Source organism: Microcaecilia unicolor, chromosome 7, assembly GCF_901765095.1.
Source record: "Microcaecilia unicolor chromosome 7, aMicUni1.1, whole genome shotgun sequence".
NCBI lineage: Eukaryota > Metazoa > Chordata > Amphibia > Gymnophiona > Siphonopidae > Microcaecilia > Microcaecilia unicolor.
In genome coordinates this window covers 258,044,594-258,070,611 of record NC_044037.1, presented here as the reverse complement: position 1 = coordinate 258,070,611, position 26,018 = coordinate 258,044,594, and positions in this window count along the sequence as shown.

The following is a 26,018-nucleotide window of genomic DNA, read 5'->3' as shown; positions in this document are numbered from 1 at the left end:
GGTTGGGGGGAGGGAGAACACTTAGTGCCCACCCACTTCTTGTCTAGGCCCACCTAAAATCTGTTGTATGACTACGCCCCTGCTTTGGTCTAATACATGTATATCCCAGACTTTTTAAAATAGGGACTTAGACGTTTATGTAAGAAAAACATTTAAGTGTCAGTTTATGCCCAAATAAGACTTATAAAATGAGGACTTAAGGTTCTTCAGCTTGGAAAGGAGACAGTGAAGATGAGGTGTGACAGAAGTCTATAATATCATGAATGGATAGGAAAAGTAAACAGGGGATGCTTTGTTACCCATTCAAACAGTACTAATACCATGAAACTGATAAGCAGAAAATTCAAAACACACCAGAGAACCTAATTTTTCAGTTATTGTACAATTAAACCATGGAATTTGTTGCCAGAAGATGTGGTCAAGGCACTTAGAATTCTTCAGTTTAATGTGTTTATTCAAGCTGCAAGAGAAACATGGACATGGATTACTGAGACCAAGTCAGCACGGCTTTGGTGTGGGGAAATCTTACCTGACCAATTTACTTCAATTCTTTGAAGGAGTAAACAAACGTGGACAAAGAGGAGCTGGTTGATATTGACAAGGTACCTCATGAAAGGCTACAGAGGAAATTGGAGGGTCATGGGATAGGAGGAAATGTCCTATCGTGGATTAAAAACTGGTTGAAGGATAGGAAACAGAGAGTGGGGTTAAATGGGTAGTATTCACAATGGAGAAGGGTAGTTAGTGAGGTTCTTCAGGGGTCTGTGCTAGGACCGCTGCTTTTTAATATATTTATAAATGATTTAGAGATGGGAGTAACTGGCAAGGTAATTACATTTGCTGATGACACAAAGTTATTCAAAGTCGTTAGCTCGCGACAGGATTGTGAAAAATTACAGAAGGACCTTACGAGACTGGGAGATTGGGCGGATAAATGGCAGATGACGTATAATGTGAGCAAGTGCAAGGTGATGCATGTGGGAAAAAAGACCCCGAATTGTAGCTACGTCATGCAAGGTTCCACGTTAGGAGTTACGGACCAAGAAAGGGATCTGGGTGTCGTCGTCGATAATACACTGAAACCTTCTGCTCAGTGTGCTGCTGCGGCTAGGAAAGTGAATAGAATGTTGGGTATTATTAGGAAAGGTATGGAAAACAGGTGTGAGGATGTTATAATGCCGTTGTATTGCTCCATGGTGCGACCGCACCTTGAGTATTGTGTTCAATTCTGGTCGCCGCATCTCAAGAAAGATATAGTAGAATTGGAAAAGGTACAGCGAAGAGCGACTAAAATGATAGCGGGGATGGGATGACTTCCCTATGAAGAAAGATTAAGGAGGCTAGGGCTTTTCAGCTTGGAGAAGAGATGGCTGAGGGGAGACATGATAGAGATATATAAAATAATGAATGGAGTGGAACAGGTGGATGTGAAGCGTCTGTTTACGCTTTCCAAAAATACTAGGACGAGGGGGCATGCGATGAATATACAGTGTAGTAAATTTAAAACAAATCGGAGAAAGTTTTTCTTCACCGAAAGCATAATTAAACTCTGGAATTCGTTGCTGGAGAACGTGGTGAAGGCGGTTAGCTTAGCAGAGTTTAAAAAGGGGTTAGACGGTTTCCTAAAGGACAAGTCCATAAACCACTACTAAATGAACTTCGGAAAAATCCACAATTCCAGGAATAACATGTATAGAATGTTTGTATGTTTGGGAATCCCTTGACCTGGATTGGTCGCTGTCATAGTCAGGATGCTGGACTCAATGGACCCTTGGTCTTTTCCCAGTGTGGCATTACTTATGTACTTATGAGAAAATAATCTATAAACCATCATTAGTTATGTAGGTTTGGGAAAGCCACCCTTTATCTCTGGGTATCAATAATAAGAAATGGATCTATTCCTTAAGTTCCTGACATGTACTTGTGACTTGGAGTGACCACTGTCAGAAACTGGATGCCAACTTTGCTAGAGTTGTGGCCTAACTTAGGGCCTTGTTTACTAAGCCGTGCTGTAGGTGCTCTAGTATTTTTAGCGCGCACTAACACTAGAGACACCCTCAGGAATATATGAGTGTCTCTAGCATTGGCGCAAACTAAAAACACTAGCACGCCTTAGTAAACAGGGCCATTAGTATGACATTTCTTAAGTTTTTATGTTCTTTTCCAATGGCTAGGAATCCAATTTAGTTGAGTTCAAACCATAACCATCCTAGAAAGAGTCATCCAGCCACAATTTCCATTTCATTTCCGTATATATTTCTGTCACTGAGCTACATCTTCAGATTGTTTAATTTAAATTAAATTAGTATGGGAAGGACTTTAAATTAGGAAATACCAACAGCAAAGTGACTGCCTTTACCAAAAGGGAGGCCATTTTCTTTTGATCCATTAAGAGAATATTTTTGGTAGGCATGCAGAATACATGGAGCTGTAATTATTCAAAAAAGAACATACGCATGTGTTTGGCACATGGTAGCACATTTAAATAAATGATTAAATTATCTCAAATTTTGAAAGTTGTAAGCAGTAGAACAATTGTCAAGCTTTTCACTTTATCTAGGTGCCCTTTTACAGAGTAACGGCAAGCCCTATGCAGGCTTACCGCATGCTAATCTGGCACTACCACTGACCCAATGCTGCCACCAGTGGTAGTTCCAGCCCCTGCATGTACCATTTATCACACTAGGAAAAATAGCTAGATATTTTCTAGTGTGGTGCTAACCTGGAAGTAATCGGGAAGCACCGTGTGCTACTCAGCTACTGCCAGATTAGTGCAGGAGCTCTTAATGCCACCTTAATGGATAGTGTTAAGTGCTCCCCCCCCCCCTCCCGCATAACCACATGGTAGGTGAAATCTTACTTTATGGCCATACCATTTTTTGGCCTTTTACCCGTTGTGGTAAAAAGGCCCGCAGTGCACAGCAAAAACAGCCCCTGCCACTAGTGCAGGGCCCTTTTTACCACAGCTTGGTAAAAGGACCCCCCTAGAGAGAATGTTATCATGTATAAAGTACAATTTAGCTTTCTCTTCTAATCTCTGGCTTTGTACACATATCTTTTTCTAGTATTTTGCTTCTTTTTATTCTGTTCTTTCTTGCCTCATTCTGCTCTTATTTTAGCTCTTTGGTACTATTGGATTGATATTATACTGTGACTTTAATGTGTAGTAAACTTTAAAAGACCTTAATTCTTTTCAGTTATAGGAGCAACACTTACTAGGACAAAGACCTCTGGTAATCCTTTACGTGACTTCTTCCACTGCCTTACAATATTCCTTGTGTACTGCTGTGCTCAGCACTTGGATCATCCCTAAATGGGGTCTTTCTGATTAAGAAATGTACATAAATTTGCAATCATATTTTCTAAATCACTGTTGATGTGTTTATTTTCTATTCATTCAATAAATTCTCTTTTTTTTCCTTCCTAGGTCTGGGTAAAGTGGTGTCTTTCCTTGTAGGCTGTGTTCTCTTTTATTGGACAAACACAAGATATGCTTGAGTTAATGAGTTTCCAAGATTATGTAAGTTCCATCTTCAGATTTGACCACATTTCTACAGGTTGTTGCATGCTGTCTTCTTAAAAGGATAACATTTGTCATCGGTTTATAGCAGACTCATTAAGTATTGATATTATATTCCTGCACATCATCAAATGTAACAATATTTATGTTTTAGTTACCTGAAATACTTGATGTACAGTGGTGGAAATAAGTATTTGATCCCTTGCTGATTTTGTAAGTTTGCCCACTGACAAAGACATGAGCAGCCCATAATTGAAGGGTAGGTTATTGGTAACAGTGAGAGATAGCACATCACAAATTAAATCCGGAAAATCACATTGTGGAAAGTATATGAATTTATTTGCATTCTGCAGAGGGAAATAAGTATTTAATCCCTCTGGCAAACAAGACCTAATACTTGGTGGCAAAACCCTTGTTGGCAAGCACAGCGGTCAGACGTCTTCTGTAGTTGATGATGAGGTTTGCACACATGTCAGGAGGAATTTTGGTCCACTCCTCTTTGCAGATCATCTCTAAATCATTAAGAGTTCTGGGCTGTCGCTTGGCAACTCGCAGCTTCAGCTCCCTCCATAAGTTTTCAATGGGATTAAGGTCTGGTGACTGGCTAGGCCACTCCATGACCCTAATGTGCTTCTTCCTGAGCCACTCCTTTGTTGCCTTGGCTGTATGTTTTGGGTCATTGTCGTGCTGGAAGACCCAGCCACGACCCATTTTTAAGGCCCTGGCGGAGGGAAGGAGGTTGTCACTCAGAATTGTACGGTACATGGCCCCATCCATTCTCCCATTGATGCGGTGAAGTAGTCCTGTGCCCTTAGCAGAGAAACACCCCCAAAACATAACATTTCCACCTCCATGCTTGACAGTGGGGACGGTGTTCTTTGGGTCATAGGCAGCATTTCTCTTCCTCCAAACACGGCGAGTTGAGTTCATGCCAAAGAGCTCAATTTTTGTCTCATCTGACCACAGCACCTTCTCCCAATCACTCTCGGCATCATCCAGGTGTTCACTGGCAAACTTCAGACGGGCCGTCACATGTGCCTTCCGGAGCAGGGGGACCTTGCGGGCACTGCAGGATTGCAATCCGTTATGTCGTAATGTGTTACCAATGGTTTTCGTGGTGACAGTGGTCCCAGCTGCCTTGAGATCATTGACAAGTTCCCCCCTTGTAGTTGTAGGCTGATTTCTAACCTTCCTCATGATCAAGGATACCCCACGAGGTGAGATTTTGCGTGGAGCCCCAGATCTTTGTCGATTGACAGTCATTTTGTACTTCTTCCATTTTCTTACTATGGCACCAACAGTTGTCTCCTTCTCGCCCAGCGTCTTACTGATGGTTTTGTAGCCCATTCCAGCCTTGTGCAGGTGTATGATCTTGTCCCTGACATCCTTAGACAGCTCCTTGCTCTTGGCCATTTTGTAGAGGTTAGAGTCTGACTGATTCACTGAGTCTGTAGACAGGTGTCTTTCATACAGGTGACCATTGCCGACAGCTGTCTGTCATGCAGGTAACGAGTTGATTTGGAGCATCTACCTGGTCTGTAGGGGCCAGATCTCTTACTGGTTGGTGGGGGATCAAATACTTATTTCCCTCTGCAGAATGCAAATAAATTCATATACTTTCCACAATGTGATTTTCCGGATTTAATTTGTGATGTGCTATCTCTCACTGTTACCAATAACCTACCCTTCAATTATGGGCTGCTCATGTCTTTGTCAGTGGGCAAACTTACAAAATCAGCAAGGGATCAAATACTTATTTCCACCACTGTACAAACCGTAAATTAGTATGCATTTTGAAATAGACAATTTAAACAGAGTTTGCAATTGCAAAATGAGAACATCAAACTTTCTAACTTTGGGATATATGCAGGGGTGTGCTGGTAAATTTTTAACAACAGGCTCTTTCTCCGGACGTAGCCAGCTCTGCAGTTGGAAGGGCCAGAGGTGGCCGGGGGGGGGGGGGGGAGCAACACTTGCCTCTCTCCCCTCCCTCCCTTCATGCAGGCACGCTAGGCATACCTTTGCTGGCAGCCAATAAATGGACTGCCACCACTCCCAACATCTTGCTCTGAGCAGCATGCTGGAACTTTTCTCACGTGCTCGAGAAGTCCCAGCCTGCTGCCCAGAGCTGGAAACAAGGAGCGGGGAGCAGCAGTAGTTTATTTACTTGGCTGGCAGGGCTCAGCATTCCCACCAGCAAAGTAAAAGAGAATTCAGCAGGGAGCCCAAGCCCACATTTTGGGAGTCAGTTGTTAAAGTAGCCATGGAGGGCCCTACTTTAACAACCGGCTCCCAAAATTCTTAAAAACTGAACAACCGGCTCTTGCGAGCCTGCTCCAGCACACCACTGGATATATGTAAGGCTTTTAAGGGAAAAGTTATGTTGGTACAGTTTGTATATCATGTTATTAACTGCTTCTGTTATTTGAGTAGTGGACTAATGCATACTTCTGATTGTAGAATTCTATCTGGATACTGGTTAAGTTTGGATGGAAATAATGGTTCTAGGGCAGTTGGGAGCGAACAATTTGGTGCAGACATTTCAGAGCATAGTTTCTCTGATTGTTTATGGGAGAGGGGGCAAGATAATTCAGATTGGTGGTATGGTAGGATCCTCTACCCCCTCCACCCCACCTCAGATTGGTGGTGTGGGGGGATCCCCTTCTCCATCCCCCTCTCCTCAGATTGGCAACTATTTAGCCTTCTCTCCTCTTCTCCTCTTCCACCAACAAACTATCACTTGCATTCCACTCCCTCCTCCAAGGTCTGTTGTCACCAGCCTCAACCTTCCCATGTGTTCAGTCATAGCTGCAGCAGAATAATACAATATCATTTTTTGAACCTTTCCATTTCTTAATAGTTCTTATTTATCTTTATTTTATTTATCTAGGCCTCCCTATTAATTCATTTAGGACCCCTTTTACCAAGCTGTGGTAAAAGGGGACCGGAGCTGGCATCGGCGGGTGTTTTATATGCGCACTGAGGGCCCTTTTACCACACAGCCTGCAGGAAATGGCTCTGTGGCAAGTAAAGCACTTGCCATGTGGCCATTTCGGGGGGGGGGGGGGGGAACCTTACCACCACCCATTGAGGTGGCGGTAAGGGCTCCTGAATTAACCCAGCAGTAATTGGGCAGCGCGTGGTGCTACAAGAATAAATACATTTTTTGTAGCACTTTGAAATGACAGTGCGCTAGGAAGTATCGCCGTGCTGCTTCTTGTATAGTGAGCGGTAAGACCACGTTGGGCTTACTGCTGCTTAGTAAATGGAGCCCTTAATCTTTCTCCATATTTCCTCTGATTTCTAAGGTTCCCCCCCCCCCCCCCACACACACACTTCTATTACTCATTTAATTCCCTTAGCATAGATTTTTCTATCTTGGTATCATCTTTATTTTGCTTATGATATAAGATCCAGTTTATTTTATCTATGCAACCTCTTTCTCTTTTCTCTCTGGTCTCACCCCCCCCCCCTTGCTCCTACCTCCCCTCTAACTCACACTTCTTCCCTTCTCCATAATTCTCTCATCTTTCACCTCTTTCTTGCATCTCCCCCTTTCGTTCCCTCCTTATTTTCCTCCACACCATCCTCTCCCTTCCTCTTCTGTCCACTTTTGTCTCTTCTCCCTCTACTCCATTCCTTCCAGCACTGGCACTCTCTCCCTCTCTTACCCCCATCCCCTCCAGATCCAGCATCTGTCCTTCTCCCTGGTCTGGCAGGAGCTTAAGCATCACAGGAGCATGAAGGCTTTGCAGTGTTTGATATGGTTTTTAAATCTGCTGTTGTTGCACTGGAGGAAGGAAAGAAGGTATGAAAGAGAGACATGCTGGCCTGTAAGGCAGGTGGGAGCAGAGAACAGGACAGCACATGCAGAAGCAACATTTAGATGGACTAGAGCCCGTGTGACTCTAGTATCAGTCTGAAGAGCTTGGAGGATGGACATTTCCCTCCCCCCCCCCCCCCACACCTCAAACTGCATCTTCTCTATCTAGTGTCTAGGTTGTATTTTTATGTGCCAGGCAGAGCACTACAGTCTCAGGGAGAGGGTTTGTCTAGCCAAAGACAGAGGGTGGTTAGGGAGGTGGACAGGGCTTTCTCTCTTCACTAGAGAATGACACGGGAACAACGTTTTGCCCCATCCCTGCCCTGTTCCCTTAGGTTCTGCCTCCATCCCCTCTCTGTCCCCGCCCTGTCCCCGCAGGTTCTGTCCCCATCCCCGCCCCATCCTCATGGGCTCTGTCTTCATCCTCAGAAGCCTCAAACAATTATGATTTTATATTTAAATCTTTTTATTAACGTATAAAAAGGAACAATATGCTATGCAACTATTGTGTATAAATTATAAATAGAAAACAATAATAACAACGGGCAGCTATAATAACCCTCCTCACCACCACCCTCTATCCTTCCAACCACCAAAATAGCTGATTTCTACTACCCCAAGGAATCATAATCCGCCCTGTTAATGTTGGCTTTACCCCTCTCGCTTTGGCAAAAGATGTCATCAGAAATAGAGCTCCAAATTTTCAGATGTCAGTAGTCGTGACTTTGGGGCTCTACACCAGAATGAAAGGGGTAAGCTACAAAAACTAACCTCTCCTCATAATCCCTGGGACCATGAGGGGAAAAAAAACTAAATTCAGGATTATCCCTTATTTGAAGGAGTCAATAAAACTCTATTATATTTACTATAAATAAAACAAGTTTATTCAACACATTCTGGTAATAATATAAACTAGGAACAAAAACATTTTAATTTCTAACAAAATTCCCTTCTATTCTTATCACAATACTAACTGAACAATTTCTCAACTCAGGTTTAATATATTAACTTGGTTTCTCTTATCTTTTTCTTTACAGGAATCACTTTTATTCTCAAGAACTTTCAGATAAGTATCTTAAAAAACCATTTCTCAATTTCTTTTAAATTAAGTTAGATAACAAATAAGCTATACAGTAAACTCCTAGAATTGATACTTTGTGTGCTCTTCAGCCCCCCAAGATTCAGCCCGGAGCCCAGGTAAGTATTTATTTTTTTTTCCTCTAATCCCAGGTTACATTAAAATGTCTATGGGTACAAAAATACAACCCATTCTGTATGCCCTAGAGGGGAGAAATATGCCCTATGAAGCACTATTATGATTTTTTAAACCGTGGATGAATAAGAAGTAAATAACAATCTCAGGATTCAGTCTAGCTCTCCTGTTTTCCACAGTCCTTCCTGCAATAGAAGATGTCTTCTTAGAAGTTGTGCTGGTAGCAGAATATACAGGATCTCCCGTGCAAAATTTGCTAGTTGTGGCCAGCATGTTTGCTTGTTTTTCCCAAAAATCAAAATATCGTTGTAGGCATCACTGAAATATAAATAACAATCCAGTTCATTAACAGGCTTCAAAGTAGAAAATGGCACGGGGACAAAGTTTGTCCCCGTCCCTGTGGGCTCTGTCCCCATCCCTACCCGTCATCGTAGGTTCTGTCCCTGTCCCCTTCCCAGCCACACAAGCTCTGTCCTGGTCCCCATCCCCACGGTTACTGTGGGTCCCCATCCTCATATCATTCTCTACTGTTCACACTCCACAGATGCGGAATGCTCTCCCAACATGAAGGTATATATAATGGTGTGCAAAAGTCTGAGCAAGTTGTTTGCAATGTGGAATTTCAGTATTGTTGGCATTCTTTTCCATTTCTTAAATTGTGCTTAGTTAGTGTTGTTCTTTGTGGTTTCCTGCACAATGATTCTGTAATGCTATATAGTGGAATTAGAAAAGGTACAGAAAAGGGTGACAAAAATGATGAAGAATGTGTAGCCAGTGTCATTCCTTGTTGTACATTTCTATCAAGTTAGTTACTTCTTCTATTAAAGGCCTGATTGAAAAGCCAAACTTTCACCTACTTCCTGAAGTACAGATAGTCTTGTGTTAAGCGAAGCCTTTCAAGGAGTGCATTCTAGAGTGTGGGGATTACTCTGGAAAAGGCTCGCTTACAGGTATCACATCGTGTGATGTCCTTTGAAGATGGTGTGTTTAGGGATACTCATTGGGAGGGTCTTAGTGACCTTGGAATTGTGTACAGGGAGATTGTGTTCTTCAAGTACTCAGGGTTATTTCCTTTAAAGACCTTGAAGGTTAAACATAGAGTTTTAAATTTGGCCCTGTATTGTACTGGTACCCAGTGAAGCTTTTGCAAAAATGGTGTGATGTGGTCATGCCACTTACAATCTTCTATTAGTCTTGCTGCAGCATTCTGAATCAACTGAAGCTGGTGTAGACCCTTTGTAGTCAGACCAGTATAGAGTGCATTACGGTAATCCAGTCTTGATGTTATCATGGTATGCACAACTGAGACAAGGCTTGCTTTCACAATATAAGGAGACAGGAAACATAGTTGTCCCAAGTGATAGAAGCTCTTGAAGGTTGCTTGGATTTGGAGGATCAGAATAAGTGTTGAATTGAGCTGTATTCTAAGGTTGTGATTTGAGAGGGAGTTCATAGATCCCCAAAGAGATTTTGATATCAGGTATGTGCCCACTTGTGTTAGGGACCCATAGAAGCTCAGTTTTACTTGGGTTCAGGAAAAGGGTGTTGTTTTTAGCCCATTATTGAATTGATGTTAGAAAGGTAGTCAGTTTATTCAGGGCTGTGGGTAAGTCAGGTTCAATGTGTATCAGTAGCTACACGTCATCCCCATACACATAGAATTGAATATCCATTGACTGAATCAGCTTGACAAGTGGCTTGAGGTAGATATTAAATAGAATATGTGACAGTATCGATACTTGTGGTACCCCACAGGTCAGTGCCCATGGAGGAGATGTGGTGCTGCCGAACACTATGGACTCTTGCTTGTCTGATAGGATCTGAACCAGGCAAGTACTGTTCCACCGATACCTGTTTCTGCCAGTCATATTAGCATAATATCGTTGTACACAGTGTCAAAAGATGCTGAGAAATCTAGCTTAACACTGAGGCTAATCTCCTGTCTTGTTTTCTGTAAATATTATCTAGTAGGGATACAAGGACTTTTTCTGTTCCATAACTGGGTCTGAATCCAGATTGACATGGATCTAGTCTTTCTTTTCTCTAGTCTTGAGTTGATCATAGTCTATTTGTTCTATAAGTTTTCCTAAAAATGGGATGTTGGATACTGGCTGGTAACTTTCAAGTTTGTCCTGGTCAAGGATGTTCTTCTTTAGCAAAGGATGCACACTGTGCTTTTTAATGTTGTTAGTAGTTGCTCATTAGAAAGAGATATTCACAATTTTTGTGGCACCTTCTATGAGGCCTCTGCTTGCCTGCTGCACTATCTTTGATTGGCAGGGGTCAAGGGAACAGGTAGTTGGTCAAAGGTCTCTTAGGATTTTGTCAAGGTAAGAGTTCCATATGTCTGTATCAAGAGGGGGCAAGTTTGTGTGCTCCAGGTTATCTGATAGGAGACTGGGTGGGACTGCCAGTAAATCCTGGTGGAGACTTTTAATTTTGTTGGCAAAGTATGCAGCAAAATCCCTGCAGTTCAGTTGTGACTGGGCAGGCTGGTTCTGTTGTGGCAATTGCAGTAGGCTGTTTACCATGCTGAACAGGTGCATGGTTGAACTGGCAGCCTGTAATATTGTTTTGTAGCTACTATTAAGGCTTGGTGGTACATTGTCCTCATCCAGGCGAGATTTACGCCATCCCCTTTCCAGTTTCCATCCTTCACACTTAAGGGTCCGAAATTCTGGAGAAAACCAAGGTGAACGCTTGTGGCAGAACCTTTGAGAATTAGACATAAGACGAGCAATAACGTTTTGTACTCATTGTAACTTTTTTAGACTTTTAGCAGGTAAACCCCCCAAACAAAGCATTACAATAATCTATTTGAGAAATTACAAAGGCACGCACTAATTTGGCAAAATCTGAAAGAGAAAATTAACAGTGGATCAATCGCAACTGATGATGATAATAATAATAAGAGCTAACCACTTGTGAAATATGAATCTCAAAAGAAAGACCATTACCATTAGTGTGTGGCCATTTAAAAAGATTTCTGTGGGAGCACTTATCACCTCCTATTTAGGAGGTTGTAAGGGCTTTTGCGTTAATCATGCACTAATCAGTACACACTAATATGTAAATTTTATTTATTTATTTATTGCATTTGTATCCCACATTCCCCCCATTTGCAGGCTCAATGTGGCTTACATAGATTTGATAACATTGTCATAGCAGGATATCAGATACAATTAGTAATGTGTAGCGCTTAGGAAGGGGTGAGGGAAGAGAGAAGAGGGTTGTTAGGGTAATTATAGGAGGTGTGCGCTCATAGTTGAGTGGACTTAGTGAGGTTATAAGTTCTCATTGTAGGCCTTGTTGAAGAAGAATGTTTTCAGAGATTTCCGAAAGATAGATGTTTCTTTGATTGCTTTCAGGTCTGTAGGTAATGCATTCCATATCTGCGTGCTCTTGTAAGAGAAGGTAGTGGCGTGCATCATCTTGTATTTAAGTCCTTTGCAGCTGGGGTAGTGCAGGTTGAGAAATTTACGGGATGATCTTGTGGTATTTCTGGGAGATAGGTCTACGAGGTTTAGCATGTAGATTGGGGCGTCTGCATGAATAATTTTGTGTACCAACGTGCAGATCTTGAATGCAATACGTTCCTTCAGTGGAAGCCAGTGAAGTTTCTCTCTTAGTGGTTTTGCGCTTTCATATTTGGCTTTTCCAAATATGAGTCTGGTGGCTGTATTCTGGGCAGTTTGAAGTTTTTTGATTGTCTGTTCTTTGCACCCGGCGTATAGTGCATTGCAGTAGTCCAGATGGCTTATTACCATTGACTGTACCAGGGTACGGAAGATGTATCTCGGGAAGAAAGGTTTTACTCTTTTAAATTTCCACATGGTGTAGAACATCTTTTTCATCGTGTTTTTCACATGGGTATCAAGAGTGAGGTTTCGGTCAATGGTGACTCCAAGAATTTTCAAGTTTTGTGAGACCGGAAGAGAACAGTATGGTGTGGTTATGGCGTTGAAGTTTTTTATGTTATGTTGTGAGGTGAGTACAAGACATTGTGTTTTTTCTGCGTTAAGTTTTAATTGGAATGCATCTGCCCAGGTATGCATTATTTGGAGGCTTTGGTTGATCTCGTTGGTGATTTCAATTACATCTTGTTTGAATGGGATGTAGATTGTGACGTCATCTGCATAAATGTAGGGGTTGAGGTTTTGATTGGCTAATAGATTGGCTAGAAGTATCATCATTAGGTTGAACAATGTTGGTGAGAGAGGGGATCCCTGGGGGACACCACATTTAGGTATCCATGGTGGTGATCTGGTTACCACTTCCACACCCACTTTTTAAGCATTCCTCAACCATGCCACTCAATTTTCCTTCAAAACTATATGCAATTAAATACCGCACGCTTTGCATGCAGAGATGGCAAAACTAATGCAGGATGCCTTAGTGCATCTGCATTAGGCCATTAATGCTGTGTTAGGTGCACCTTAGCACCTAATACAGCTTAGTAAAATGGTCCTTTAGGGGCCCTTTTACTAAGTAGAGGTAAGCACACTGTGGGCTTACTGCATGCCAATCTGGAACTACCGCTGGCACAACGCAGGCACGGCGGTAGTTCGACCCCCAGGGCACGGCATTAATGATGCTAGAAGAAGTATTCAAAAAATATTTCCGCAGGGGTTACCCAGTGGTAATTGGGCAGTGCTAGCCGGTTACCGCCAGGTTAGCATGGGAGCCCTTACTTCCACCTCAATGGTTGGCGGAAAGTGCTCCCCCCCAACATGGCCACCCACTAAGAACAATCTTACCGAATGTCCATATCTTTTTTGACCTTTGTACCCGGTGCAGTAAAAAGGGCCTCAGCGCACGGCAATAACTGCCCCTGCCACTAACACAGGGCCTTTTTTCTGCAGCTTAGCAAAAGGGCCCCTTAGTGACTAATCATCCCATGGCAACTGAAAATGTCTCAAATTCTCCAGCAAAAATAGATAACAGTGACAGTATGCTACAACCTATAGAAAACTATGATTTTTCTGGGTATACAAAGAATTTTAGTGTGAATAATTATGCTATAGTAAATGTAATTATCCAAAAATTCATGGACCACTGCATGCTTTTTCTTAAAGCAAACTATATAATTTGAAATGCTTACTTTTACTGTGGAGCAATTATTAGATTGTGTTGATGTAATTTTTGTTAACATTTCTTAGTTTTCTTAATTAAAACTGTGTCATTTAATGAGGGCTTTGGCTTTGCAAAATATGACACAGCTGCCTTTCATTTGTCTTCATTCCAACAGCACCATTACCAAACTTTTCCTAACTACTGTAGCATGTGAAACTTGTCTTCTGGAAAGAAGCTGTGCTGAAGTTGTGATTTCACGCTTACTGGCAATGTCAGCTTAAAAGAAGTGTGTATGCAAGATCTGCACTGGCTTCTTTCATGGATAATTAAAATATTTTCTTACAACATTTCTCTTTTTATGAGTAAAGACTTTTCAGAGCTTTTGATTCTTTTTTTTTTTTAATATTCCACGTATGCCCACTTTTTTTTAAATAGAATCTCCTACTACAGACTATATGCCTAGGTAACACATGCTTTCTTGAGCTAGGAAGGCTAGAAACAGATCTTTTAGAGTTTTCTGCAATAATTTCTGTGGCCAGATAAGGGATAAGGGTCATAAATTTGATGTATTGCTTTTCCGTCATACAGTCATATTAGTTTACATTTATCGTATGCAAGTATGTTCTCTGTGCCTAGTGGACTCCCAATCTAAGTTTTTGTACCTGGGGCAATAGAGGGTTAAGTGACTTGCCAGAGTCATAGGGAGCTGCACTGGGAATTTAAGCCAATTCTCCAGTCAAGTGCACTAACCATTAGGCTATTCTTCAGCAGTAGTGACTGTCTTCCACCTTTCCTAGGTCTCGATTGTGTCATTTCCACAGTTGACCTGAGCCTTTTTATCTTCTTTGGGTATCCACTTGAACCAAAGCATATAGTGTTGCAGCCTGAACCAGTAGGGTGATAGAGCCATATGTACTTTTGGCTAAAATGTAACCTATTGTTTTAAGACTGTGGTGTGTCTTTGGAACTCTTTAGCTCCTAACTGATGATGAAGCTAAACCATTTGAAAGTCAGGGTATTGACATCTGTTTGACATGCCTGATATGCCAACCAGTCCACCATTGCTGAGAAGTCAATCTCAGTGGAGCTTATTCTTTGAAGTCCATTGATGATTAATGAAGTGTATCATGGAGACGTATTATAAGCCTTCTAATGTAGTAACTTTACGATTCATAATATTTCATATTTAATTCTTAGACTGTGAATTATTTTGGGTCAGGCTGTAGAACCTTTCAATCTGGTTTCATTTTACTACAGCAGTTTATCAAACAAATTCTATGGTAAGTGCTAAATGTAGCTTCATTTCCAATGCTAAACTGTAATGAGCTTTAATAGCTATTCTATTTTAAACAGGCAAAAACCTTTACCTCAAAATGTTCACCTAAAAATGCATTTGTTTTATATTGTATAATGCTAAAGGGATAATCCAGGTTTTGTATGCACATATGATTTTCCCAGGGATAATTAATGGTATGGTGAATTTCTTGGTTGATGTCATGATGTTTTAGCACCTTTCTCTCTCTTTTTTTAAATGTAATTAATTTTAATAAATCTCTTGAATGAGATTCTTGTTGGTAAATATTATTGAATTAATCTAATATGCTATAGATTTTATTGATTTATGACTTCTTGCATTCACTATTAATGGGATCTGATCTTTCTCTGTAATACATTCAAAATTAATTCCTCATTTACAACCTAACCAAATTTCATTAACATATTTTTCTTCCATGTTCTCTCTCGTATATTGTTTTTTCATGTCAAGCTTTTCCTCCCTACCTTATGCTTATGTTTATTATAAAAAATTGATATACCATCAAGCCAATCAAGATCATGGCAGTTTACATTACAATAAAATCATAAAATCAAATGGAAAATAACACCATCAAAACTGACAGAAAAGACCTAACCACATACTCTCAAGACCAAATCATATACAAAACTGATGATTTCACACAAAACAGCAACTTAATAGATTTCAACAGTTCACCCAATTTAAGAACCTGGATATTTCTCTTTTATATAGGTTGACTTAAAATATATGATATAAGGGTAATCTGGTGATTTAGCAACAATTAAGGTGGTCTTTTACAAAGCTGTGTTAGTGTTTATAGCTCACGCTAAAAATCAGCTTGCACTAAATGCTGAGACACCCTTTATCTGGGGATTCTATATATCGTGCAGAGATTTCCATGCAGAAATTGAAGCATATTCCATAACAATACGTATAATCTAGTTGGTTAACAAGCCAGTCAGCACTGATAATTGCCAATTAACAAGCAATAGCGACACTAATTGGCAAAAATTAGAATTTATGTGCAGAACTGTATAAGCATATTCTATAATATGCTACATGTAAATTTTAAGTTGCATAGTTGAAAAGGGGGAATGGCCATGGGTGTGGAATGGGCAGGTTGTAGGTTTTTCTAAAATCTATGCGCATGGTTATAGAATACACCTGGTCTGCATGCAATTTAGGTGTCAGCAATTACACCAGGTTTTACTTGGCGTAACTGCCCATGGCTAAACATAGTCACACAGACTGGTGCTCGGTGTATTCTATACACTGCACAGAAATTTAGGCTTATTTTAATTTATTTATTTGTTACATTTGTATCCCACTTTTTCCCACTTATTAGTAGGCTCAAAGTGGCTTTATTCTATAAAGTACCCCTAAATTAAGATGCACATTATAGAATGCGCTTATGTTAATTTCATTTTGGCGCTGAATTTTTAGGAATGATATATGGAATCCAGTACTATATTACTATGGATGTCTCATCATTTAGAACAAGCTGATTTTTAGAATGAGTTAAAAACGCTAGCATGGCTTTGTAAAATACCCCTTAAGTTTGGTAATAACATAATTTGTGAAAAAAACCATGAATGCAAAATCACTTAAGAAAATATTTGCAATAAAAGTTAAAATTGAGGGATTCTGAGTTCTGAAATGAGTATTTACTATTTCAATGATGTGTTAATAAAGTATTCTGAGGCCTATATACAAAAAAGTGCAATAAATTGGCAGCACTATTCAGCACTTTAGTTTTGGCATGTACAATGCATATAGCTTTAGGGGTCTGTGTATAAGCCACGCTAGCAGCTGTCCCGGCGCTAATGCGCTTAGTAAACAGGAGTTTTAGTATCCAATGTACTAAGGTAAAGATGTGCATAGCATCCATGCACTCAAAAGACTGCATCCAGAATCCAAATAGCAAATCTAGGGCCCTATTTACTAAGCCACACTAGAGACGCATTAGCATTTTTAGCGTGTGCTAACCATTAGTGTGCCCAAACTGTGTAGCCGTCCACATTATTCCTATAGGTGCCTACACAGTCAGCGTGCGCTAATTTTGTGTATGGTCTAAAAATGCTAGTGCAGCTGAGCAACCCCGAGGCTTCACCTGTAGTGACTGCCATTCCCTGAGGGTTGAACCCCCAGGTGCGGGCGGCCAACAGGACTTCCGGATGCAGACAGGGGTCTGAGACAGGCAGCAGGCAGAGAGGAATCTGGATTCCAGCAGCAGTCAGAGGCAGACCGCAGGCAGATAGTAATCCGGGTTCAGGCGGTGGTCAGAGACAGGCAGCAGGCAGCGAGTAATCTGGGTTCAGGTGGTGGTCAGAGACAGGCAGCAGGCAGAGAGTAATCCGGGTTCAGGCGGTGGTCAGAGACAGGCAGCAGGCAGCGAGTAATCTGGGTTCAGGTGGTGGTCAGAGACAGGCAGCAGGCAGAGAGTAATCTGGGTTCAGGCAGTGGTCAGCAACGAGAGTCAGCAGAGAAACACACAAGAGCACAAAGCAAAACCTACCAAAGTAGAAGCCGAAGCGACGAGGCAGGAGGGCAGCATTCCTGAAATAGAGCTGGTCATCACAGCTGAGAGAAACCAGCTGGAAAGGGGGAGCTGCCATAGGCTGCCAGGCCGAGGGGGGAGGAACGCAGGAGTCTGCCTGCGAGGAAGGACAATTCCCGTGGAGCAGAGAGGTGGGTCCACAGACCCAAAGGGCGGAGAACCCCTGGCTCACCGAACCCCCACAACGTTGGAGCAAGGAGGCAGGTTCACAGGCTCAAATGGAGGAGTACCCCTGGTGCCCCTGCACTGCAAGATGGAGCGCCAAGCTACCACAGTGGCGAGCCAGACGCGATCTCCTGAACCCAGCCAAATCTGTATTATCGAAAGCTGATTTTGGCCAGTGCCAACTGCGTTCCGTTGCGGAGCCGGCCAAACTTCAAGGGGGCGTTTTGGCAGGGTAGCGAAGGTGGGATGAGGGCGGGATGGGGCGTGTTTACGAGATGGCCGGCTTCGCCTGACAATGGAAAAAAGATGGCCAGCTCTGACGAGCATTTCGCCAGCTTCACTTGGTCCATTTATTTTCAGAACCAAGTCTCAAAAAAGTGCCCAAACTGACCAGATGACCACCGGGGGGAATCAGGGATTACCTCCCCTTACTCCCCAGTGGTCACCAACCCCCTCCCACTCCCAAAAAATTAAAAAAAACAACTTTTTTGCCAGCCTCTATGCCAGCCTGAAATGTCATACCCAGCTCCCTGACAGCAGTGTGCAAGTCCCTGGAGCAGTTTTTAGTGGGTGCAGTGCACTTCAGGCAGGTGGACCCAGGCCCATCCCCCCTACCTGTTACACTTGTGGTGGTAAATGGGAGCCCTCCACCCCCCCCCCCACAAAAAAATAAACCCCACTGTACCCACATGTAGGTGCCCCCCTTTACCTATAAGGGCAATGGTAATAGTGTAGAGTTGTAGGGAGTTGGTTTTTTGGGGGGGATTTGGGGGGCTCAGCACCCAAGGTAAGGGAGCTATGCACCTGGGAGCTATTTTTATTTTTAATTTTTAGAATGCCCCCTAGGGTGCCCGGTTGGTGTCTTGGCATGTGAGGGGGTCCTGTGTACTACAAATGCTGGCTCCTCCCATGACCAAATGCCTTGGATTTGGCTGGGTTTGAGATCGCCGGCATTAGTTTCCATTATGGGCAAAAAACAATGCCGGCCATCTCAAACCCGGCCATCTTTGAAATTTGGCCGGCCCCAACCATATTATCGAAACGAAAGATGGCCGGCCATCTTTTTCGATAATACGGTTCGGGACTGTTCTTTGTGGCCCGGGCAGTAATTTCATTTTTTACATGCATCAGCTACTTGCGCCGGAAAATTTTCTGGTGAATGGCGCTAACTGGGCAGTAATCGGCATTGTACGCGGGCTGGTGATTACCGCCCGGTTAATGCATGAGACCTTATTGCTAAGTCAATGGCTGGCGGTAAGGTCTGAGGCCCAAAATGGACACATGACAATTTTCATTTTGCTGAACATCCATTTCCGGCCCCCCAAAAAGGACTTTTTTGAATGTGCGCTGAAAAATGGACCTACGCGCGTCCATTACACGTGTCTACACCAGCACAGACCATTTTTCAGCACACCTTAGTAAAAGGACCCCATAATGTAAAGTTCATAAGAAGACCCCCCCCCCCCCCCAAACTTTCAACTTCCCACTAGAGGATCAGCTGCACTTTTCCTACTCAAAAAATGCCTCAAATGAACATTTGAGCTTAGTGGAGATTGGGTGGCAGAGCCGGTGATGGGAGGTGGGGCTAGTGGTTGGAAGGCGGGGCTAGTGCTAGGCAGACTTCTATGGTCTGTGCCCTGAAAATGGCAGGTACAAATCAAGGTCGGGTATATACATAAAGTAGCACATATGAGTTTATCTTGTTGGGCAGACTGGATGGACCATACAGGTCGTTCTCTGCCGTCATCTACTATCCACCTTATAATCGAAAGAGAAAAACGCCCATATTCCAACCTAAATCGGGAGATGGACGTCTTTCTCTCGCGGGTGCCCAAATCGTTATAATCGAAAGCTGATTTTGGGTGTCTTCAACTGCACTCCGTCGCAGGAACGAATAAAGTTGACGGGGGTTGTCGGAGGCGTGGCGAAGGTGGAACTGGGGCATGGTTATCGGCCGAGGAGAGATGGGCGTCTTTAGGTGATAATCGAAAAAAAAAGGTGTTTTTACCACGATTTTGGGTCACTTTTTTTGGACCCTTTTTTTTCACGAACAAGTCCCCAAAAAGTGCCCCAACTGACCAGATGACCACTGGAGGGAATCGGGGATCACCTGTCCTGACTCCCCCAGTGGTCACTAACCCCGTCCCACCAAAAAAAACCCACTTTACAAACTTTTTTTGCCAGCCTGTATGTCAGTCTCAAATTCTGTACCCACCTCCATAACAGCAGAATGTGTTCTATCCTCTGACAGCCTTTCCCTGGTTCTGATATGGGTCTCGGGTGAGTGTGACACCTTTTCTGTTAAGGGCAAGGCAGAGTCACATCAGCAATGCATTGTGGTGGGTGTAGGGTATTGGGCTCCGTGATTCCACTAGCTTGTGTTCAATGCTCACGATGTTGGTAGTTGGTAGGCTATACTCCCATGGTGCTTTTCCCTCTGCTTACTGGGTCAGAGTGTGCCCTGTTTTCTTTCCGGTAGTCCATGAGGTAGTGGCCATTTTTGTAAGCCAGTTTTAGATCCTGTTCATGTGTTAGCCATGTTATAGCACTTAGTTCTTACCTTGAATGTTACTGAAAGAGGGCATTGTACACCATTCTGCCAGCTCAGACCTACTGCGAGACTCGTTGCCAGTGGGGCACAACCTCTGATCTGCAGTTAACTGTGAGTAAAGGTGCTTATTCAAATAAAGGACGTTTTCAGCGAGATTAGTCTTCAGGTGTCAACTGGTGTGCCAAGGTTATACAGCAGCAACAAGCCCTGTCTCTGGAGCACTTTTAGTGGGTACTGCAGTACACTTCAGGCAGGCAGACCCAGGCCCATCCCCCCCCCACCTGTAACACTTGTGGTGGCAAATGGGAGGCCTCTGAAACCCACTGTACCCACATGTAGTTGCCCCCTTCACCCCTAAGAGCTATGGCAGTGTTGTACATTTGTCCCTCCCATGACCAAATGGCTTGGATTAGGACGTTTCGGAGCTGGACATTTTTATTTTCCATTATCGCAAAAAAAAAAAAAAAAAAAACGCCCGGCTCAGAAAGAACCAAATCCATGCCATTTGGTCCGTCCAAACCATATTTTCGAAACAAAAGATGGATGCCCATTGTTTTCAAAAATACGGTCTGTCCCGCTTCTTCACGTACCCGTTATCGGGCATAGATGGGCGTTCGTGTTCGATTATGCCCCTCCATGTATGTTACTATATGTAAATGCTTAGAAAACATATTTGTACTTCTCATAATGAATATATTTTGCAGGATATTTTAGAAAGCAGGATGCTTCTATATCCTTAACCTGAGAGTCACAATCTATAAAGGATGCTGGCTAGGCAGATAATTTGGTCTGTACCCAGAATAGTAGTTTTAATCTTATTTGGTATTTTCCTCATAACAATACACAGCTATGGTAACAGTAAAATAACTGGTCTGCATGAGTACTTGTTTTTGTGTACAGACATTCTTATTTTTCCCAGACTGAAATGAAAAAAGAAAAAAGCTACATTCCTGCAATATAGTCATGTGTCATTGAGACAGGTCAAATTAGGACAGTATTTCTTAAATCTGCCAAAGGCATTTGGGAGCTTGTTCATAGTTTTTCACTATACACTTATTTGTTGCTAAATTCAGCATGAAATGGCAGAAACACATGATAACACCAGGGTAAACTGGCAGCAAAGCAATACCATTTGTAAAATTAGAAGTGTTTTTGGTGCCCCTAGAACATTTCTTTTCTTTTTCTTCCTTTTTTTCTGCCTCTCTGCCCTCAGCTTTTCAAGTAAGGAATGGCCACGTAAAAGTGCAGTGCTGATTGGATTTCTCTAGCCCTATGTCTATCTGTATAATATGGTACTTTTGTTTCATGATTGACAGGATTATGATTTCCAAGCGAGAAATAGCTGAATACCATTTTGACAGATAATCCTTAAGAGAACATGTACTAATTGCATATGTGAATACTTACCATTTGTGACAGGACTCAAAATGCTTGGTTTTGGTACAGTTACAAAACAGCACAGTAAATGATAGCAGATTAAGATCAATTGGTTCTCCTGCTCTGCCTGGCTATTCTGGTCTGTGCTGCTAAGGAATTTGACTAGCTGCTAGCCACGAAAGATTCAATCGGTAAGATTTGACTTCTTTTCCAACTCTGTTGAGAGAGTTCACAAATGGCTGATGGATGTTCTTTCATTTTTCAGCAATAGAAGAAAGAATCTTCAAAGAAGTTTTTGTTGTCTCGATGTTGGGTTTGGATGAATGAGACTATGTTTTTACTACTCAAGTGGTATCCACAAGTTTGTGAATGTACTTATGGGCAGATGATTGAAAGCCCTGCGCTGTTCCAGAAAGCGCTTTAAAAATAGTGCTGTAACAGCGCGGGACTTTATCGCTCCTATGATCAGAGATAATAGATCACAAAGGAGCAAAAGGGGCACTCAGGGAGGACAAGGTCATAGCGGAGAAACTGAATGAATTTTTTGCTTCTGTTTTTACGGAAGAACACGTAAGAGATCTGCCTGTAACCGAAATGGCTTTCAAGGGTGATGATGTGGCGGAATTGAAAGAAATGTGAACTTGGAAAAAGTGCTGAGCCAAATTACTACTACTACTACTACTATTTAGCATTTCTATAGCGCTACAAAGCGTACGCAGCGCTTCACAAACATAGAAGAAAGACAGTCCCTGCTCAAAGAGCTTACAATCTAATAGACAAAAATAAAGCAAGCAAATCAATTAATGTGGGGAGTGGTTACAAGTCAAAAGCAATGTTAAAGAGGTGGGCTTTCAATCTAGATTTAAAGATGGTCAAGGATGGGGCAGTAATATTCCAGTAAGATGTGTAAATAAAAAAACTTAAAGCAAGACGGTCAATATATTGTATATGGATTTTCAGAAGGCACTTGGCAACATGAAAGACTCCTCGGGAAAATTTATGATGAAGCCACAACTTAAGTACTGCAAGCAGTTCTGGGTAGCTGCACCTCAAAACAGCAGAATGATGAGAAAAACAATTATAGGGCTGATCAGTCCTCTTATAAAAAGAAAGACTCAACTGGTTAGGAGAAGAAATAAGTGACAGCTGATACCAACAGAGGTCTATAAAATTCTGTATGGTGTGAACAAGTTATTTATACTATCAAACAGTACTAAGACTAGAAGATGCTCCAATGAAACTATCTAGCAGTATATTTAGGAATTCATGTTTTGAGCCAACATGCAAACTCCAGAATTAATTTTACTAGAAATGTGGTCAAGACTTATAGCATAGCTGAGTTAAGACCACTACAAAAAGGTCTGGACAAGTGACTGGAAGAGAGGTCCAAGAATAATCGTCAGCCAGACAGACTGGAAAGTCTCCAACATTTTACTTCCAGGAAGCAGCAAAATGGAACATTCCTATTGGGATCCGACGGATACTTTCAAACAACTCAGACTGGTCAGTGTTGGCCTAACCCAGCATGGCTATTATACATTTTAAATAATTAAAGATCACGCAGAAGCCAGTATTCAGCTGCAGTGTAACTTGGATGTTCTCAATTCATACATATGGCTCAGCAACACAATTCAGAGGAACTAAACAAATAATGGAAAATACTGTTGACAAGGGGTGAGCCCAGAAAAGCTCTTCCCTGTATTTTTCTCTTTAATTGACAAGTTAAAGCGTAATAAATCACCTGGACCGGATGGCATACATCCAAGAGTACTCAGAGCTAAAGCATGAAATTGATGGCCTTCTGTTAGTAATATGTAACCTGTCATTAAAATCATCCACAGTACCTGAGGACTGGAGGGTGGCCAATCTGACACCAATTTTTAAAAAGGGTTCTAGGGGTGATCCGGTAAATTATAGACTGGTAAGCCTGATGTCAGTGCTTGGCAAAATAGTGGAAACCATTATAAAGAATAAAATTATAGAACATGTAGACAAACATGGTTTAATGGGACAGAGTCAGCATGGGTTCAGCCAAGGGAAGTCTTGCCTCACCAATTTGCTTAATTTCTTTGAAGGCATGAATAAACATGTGAATAAAGGTCCAGGTGCACCGGGTAGTGCTCCAGGAACAACGGGAAGCGCACCAGGAAGCGCTCCAGGTGCAACGGGAAGCGGTAGAGGCCCAATGCAGTGGCGTAGCTAGGGTAGTTGACACCCGGGGCCGGTCATTTTTTAACACCCCCTCCAAAATCCAGTACTAGGCATATCGAGAATACAAAACACTCAGGATCTCTAGAACAATTTTACCATACCATAAGCAGTAATTTCTACGAGTCTCATAAGGAAAAGGAAAGCATCTTAAACACTACAGTGAGCACTAGAACATCAATTCGCCTATTGTAAAACGTAACCAGACAGAATAGTACAGATCGTCGATCCTGCACAGTCAATGCCAACTGAAAGCCGTGTCTTTTTCACACAGATAAACCCTAAACCACTATAGAATAAGTAATCAAACTTTCTATTTAGACAAAAATTAAACTGAACCCCCAAGAAGCCAGACTGAGCATACAATGCAATACCACAGAAACAGAAAATAAAATACCACCATTTTATTGGACTAATACATTTAGCTTTCAGAGACCAAAACCTCCTTCCTCAGATCAGATCTGTACAATATAGTGATTTTACAATATCCTATCCTGGCCTGAGGAAGGGGGTTTTGTTCTCCGAAAGTTAGTCAAAATATATTAAAATTAGTCCACTAAAGATTACCTTATTTCCATGTTCTATTTATTAACACAGCTACAATACTACTTTATCCTAAAGCAAAAAAAAAAAAAATAATAAAAAAAAAAAATATATATATATATATATATATTTTACTTGCAGTTTGTTGTCTCTGGTTTCTGCTTTCCTCATCTTCTTTTCACTGTCTTCCTTCCATCCAGCATCTGCCTTCTCTCTCTCTCCCTGCCATCCAGTGTCTGCCCTCTCTCTCCTGTCCCCTCCATCCAAAGACTGCCCTCTCTCCCTGCCCCTTCCATCTAGGATCTGCCCTCTCTCCATGTGCATCTCCTTCCTTTGTCTTTCCTTCCCTCCATCCTTGTCCAACATTTCTCCTCTCTTCTCTCTTCCATCCATGTGCATTTCCTTCCTGACTTTCCTCCCCTCCATCCATCCATCCATGTCCAACAACTCTCCATTCTCCCCTGCACTCTTCTCCATCCACCCATATCAAGCAAATTTCCTCTCTCCCCTGCCCCCATTCATCCATCCATATCCAGCAAATCTCCATTTATGTCCAGGAACTCTCCATTCTCTCCTGCCGTCTCCTCCATCCACCCATATCCTTCAAATTTCCTCTCTCCCCTGCCCCAATTCATTCATCCATGTCCAGCAATTCTCCTTTCCTCCATCCATCCATATCCAGCAAATTTCCTCTCTCCCCTGCCCCCTCCATCCATCCACCAGCAATTCTCCTCTCTCCCCTGCCCTCCCCTCATCTCCAGTGATCTCTTCTCTCCCCATGCCCTCCCCTCCCATCCATGTCCAGTGATTCTCCCTGCCCTCCCTCAGCTCCCCCACAGCCCTCCTCTCCGTTACTTCCTGCCCTCCCCTCCATCCATCCACCCAAGTCCAGCAATTCTCCTCCCCTGCCCTCCCCTCCAGCGATCTCTTCACTCCCCTATGTCCTCCCCTCCAGCAACCTCTTCTCTCCCCCATGTCCTCCCCTTCTCTCACCCATGCCCTCCCCTTCTCTCACCCATGTCCAGCAATCTGTTCTCTCCCCCTGCTCTCCCCTCCCATCCATGTCCAGCATTCTCCTCTCTCCCCTGCCCTCTCCGTTCCTTCCTTCCCGCCCACGGCAGCTCTCCTCCTCCTCCTCTCTGCCCCCCCCCCCCGTATCATAACCTTTTACTTCCCGTGATGGCAGCGGCATCAGTTACGTTACGAAGAAGGCACTGCAGGCTCCCTTCCGGCTTCAGCTTCTCCCTTCGCTCTTCACACAGTGAGTGTCCCGCCTTTGTGGAAACAGGAAATGCGTCATCGTGAAGGTAGGACACTCACTGTGTGAAGAGCGAAGGGAGAAGCTGAAGCCGGAGGGGAGCCTGCAGTGCCTTCTTCGTAACAGAACTGACGCCGCTGCCACCATGGGAAGTAAAAGGTTATGATACGGGGGGGGGGGGGCAGAGAGGAGGAGGAGGAGGGCTGCCGTGGGCGGGAAGGAAGGAGGAGGAGGGTTCTACGAGGCGCCCATGGAGGGGGGCGGACTTTGGGTGTGGGGTGCCTGGAAGCAGCGGGAGCGGCGGAGCACCCCCCTTGTGCTGACACCCAGGGCGAACCGCCCCCTCCGCCCCCCCTTGCTACGCCACTGGCCCAACGTGCTGTGGTCTAGCAGCTCCAATGGCTGCAGCATAGCATTGAGGGCCTACACCGTGACC